Genomic DNA, 3,628 nt, shown 5'->3' with positions numbered 1-3,628 from the left:
ATATATATATATATATATATATATATATATATATCGTTTAACGTCCGCTTTCCATGCTAGCATGGGTTCACTTAGCATCTGCTTTCCATGCTGGCATTGGTTAGATGGTTTGACTGAAACTGGTAAGCTGGAGAGCTGCACCAGGTTCCAGTCTGATTTAGCATGGTCTCTACAGTTAGTTGCCCTTCCTAATGCCGGCCACTCCAAGAGTGTAATGGATGCTTCTCATGTGCCACCAGCACAGTTGCCAGTTACGTGACACCAGCTTTGGCCACAACTATGATTTCACTTGGCTTGACGAGTCTTCTGAAGCACGGCATATCGCAAAAAGTCACTTGTCACTTGTCATTGCTTCCATGAGCCCCAACATTTGAAAGGTACTTTTTACGTGCCACTGGCATGGGTGCCAGTTACGTGACACCGGAATCATCCACAGCTATGATTTCACTTGGCTTGACAGGTCCTTTCAAGCATGGCATATCGCCAAAAGTCTCAGTCACTTGATATTGTCTCCATGAGGCCCAACGTTCGAAGATCATGCTTCACCACTTCGTCCCATGTCTACCTTTCCACAGGTTCCCTCCACAAAATCTTTGTTGATTCACCAGAAGCAATAAATTACAGAACTCAGCACAAATATAGAGTATTATTTAATACATTATGACTAAAAGGTTCTGATTTCCAGTACTCAGAGTTGCTTGATTCTGATCATCAGCTGGTAATCCAAGCCTGGTTTTCTTTTGAATATTCACTGTCTGAATATTTTTGGAAATATGAAATAAAATTTAAAGAAAACACTTATCCTTGTTCTTTTGTTTCATGTGGCTAAGTATCATCATCATTATCATCATCATCATCGTTTAAGATCCGTTTTCCATGTTGACATGGGTTGGTTGGTTGGTTTGCAAGGGCGCTGTGCAGACTCCAATTGTCTGTTGTGGCATGGTTTCTATGGTTCGATGTCCTTTCTAATGCTTACCACTTTACAGAATGTGCTAGGTGCTTCTTACATGCCACTGGCATGGGTCCATTTACACCGCACCAGCACAAGTGAATTTTATGAAGCACTGGCACCTGTAAAGGACAAGCCTGTATGTATATATGTATGGTATCTTTTATGAAAATACAAACTTCCTTGAATTTCGTTTTGATTCGGGAAAAAATAGTAGTCTTTGAAATGTTTAATTAATTGTAATGTTTATTACCGTTTCAACATGGTTCTGTTTGAACATACATTAGTGTGATTTTTTAACCCCAAGAGGACATTATCTCTAGCTGGTTAAAGATGCAACCTGCATCCAATATATTGTGAGTAGGGGAGCGAACCCCTATCCCCTTCTAGTGACAGGACCAGAAGACCAGCCTGGTTTCAAGCTATTTCTGCCCTTCCTTGGTGCTGGATACTTCGTCTGCTAGAAATAGCAGTAGCTTGCTTCTGTTCACTATATATATGAATTCAAGTGACATTCAGTTGCTGATCTTGCAACAAGCAAAGAAGCTAGTAATAAAATCTCTGTAAGAGATGAATACAGTAACTGTACTGGCAAGTAATTTTTGTCACTCCAGCATGGCTATTCCATTCAAACAGTGAAAGAAAGAAATAGAAAATGAAAAAAAGGAATGCTAGATGGTAGTCAAGATATTGAGGGGGATGAGAGAGAACTATCAGGGTAAAAGGAATAGGGGGGAGGGATAGAAGGAAGAGATATGGAAACTGAAAGAAGCCTGTCATATATATGTGTATATTTGTGTGTTTGTGTTTGTGCCCCAACCATTGCTTGACAACTGATGTTGGTGTGTTTACGTACCCATAACTATGTGGTTCAGCAAAAGAGACCAATAGAATAAGTACTAGGCTTACAAAAAATAAGTCCTGGTGCTGATATGTTCGACTAAAGGCAGTGCTCCAGCATGGCCACAGTCAAATGACTGGAACTAATAAAAGAATAAAAAACTGCCATTTTAATCCTGAGCAAATCAGGTATGAAATGGATTGTGGACAGAATTGAAGATGTTTTGTCTTGCACACTATAGCCTATGTCACTATAGCACTATAGCCTTGCACACTATGCCAGCTTGTATTGTTTAATCCTCTGCAAGGTGGAAACATGGTATAACCAGGAAGGTGGATTTATAGGCTGTATTGCATCGTAGGACCATTTGTTCAGAGTGACCTGGAGTTACACATCATAATCCACATCAATCTATTCATCTCACCCTAAATCTATGATTGTCTCTCATTGAGATATGACCTTTTAATATCAATGACACAACTTTCTGCTTCAGCCTCTCTTGTTCTGGTTTAAAAATATGAATCTCTACAAATACAAAGCTTTACAGACTTCATGATCTTTCCTGCCAATTCAACATACACAACTAAAACTGTATCCTCAAGACTAGTGTTTCTCTTTCTCTCCTAACTAAACATACACATGACTAGTTGATTTGTCTTTGAGAAAATGATTTACCACAGAAATCACAATGATAGGTAACACAACAATTTATGCATCAAAGAAAAAATTTTAAAGGCATAGATTGTTAGGTTATCTTTTGAAAGAATGTTTTACTTCAGATGAATCACCAATTAAGGTGGCAGTTGAATGGGTATTGATATTTGTTTGTTGTTTCAGTTGAATACTATCCCATATAAAACCAAATGCATTGTTGTTTAAATACTATTTATTGTTTTTGAAGTAATTTAAATAATTATGTAATAGTTTGCTAATAGGTGCCGGTAGTGTATTATAATGCTAGAAGCAAAAATAGTTATAATTAAATTTTTATTAAAAGAGATTAACTTTGCATGAAAGACAGGAATAAAGCTTATTCATCTTAATTGAAGAATTCCTTTTAACTGAAGTCCGCACTGCCACCAAGGAAAACTTGTTGAAGTAAGGGCTTGTTGCTTATACTTCAAACTATACCACTCTCTCTGGCTTGCTTTTGGTGAGAGGTGAGGATATGTGTTCTCCAATGGCCATGATTCTAGCAGGGTTTTGCTTTTATAGTTACAAAAGCAAAGGAGACTCTAGAACATTCAGTAATGTTCTGTAATATGGTATAATATTTCTACAAACCAATTAGTTAATAAACAGGACACGTCGCCTGACCTGAGTATGGTCTTACACTGGTAACTGAAATAGTGAGGCTTTGATTCTAAAGCTCACTACAAAGATTTTCTATCGTATAAATATGTTTATGAGTAGTTAGGATCTTTTTTGGCAGAATATCATTTAGGTGCCTATGAAGTCACAAATAGACATAGACACTTTTTTTGGCCCCTCATCCTTAACATTCCAGAGATCAGGGTGTGATAGCTGGCTGTAGAGAGAGCAGCACCAGCACTCAGTTGACACTTATTACAGAAATGAAGTGCCTTACTCAAAGCCGCAACTCACCACTCAGTCCAGGAATTGGCCCCACGACCTTATGATTAAATACGCTAACCTCTAGGCCATGCGTCTTTGTGATGAACAAATATGGCAATATAAATTGCAAACTGGAAACAATATTGGGTCCAGATGGACTATATGTAATCTGAACCTTTCCCCCCTTATTTTTTATTTTTTTAGGCTATGGAGATTCCGATTCTGAAAAAAAAAAATTTCAAAAATCTCAATTTCAAAAT

Source organism: Octopus bimaculoides, chromosome 10 (genome assembly GCF_001194135.2).
Source record: "Octopus bimaculoides isolate UCB-OBI-ISO-001 chromosome 10, ASM119413v2, whole genome shotgun sequence".
NCBI lineage: Eukaryota > Metazoa > Mollusca > Cephalopoda > Octopoda > Octopodidae > Octopus > Octopus bimaculoides.
This window is presented reverse-complemented; position numbering follows the sequence as displayed.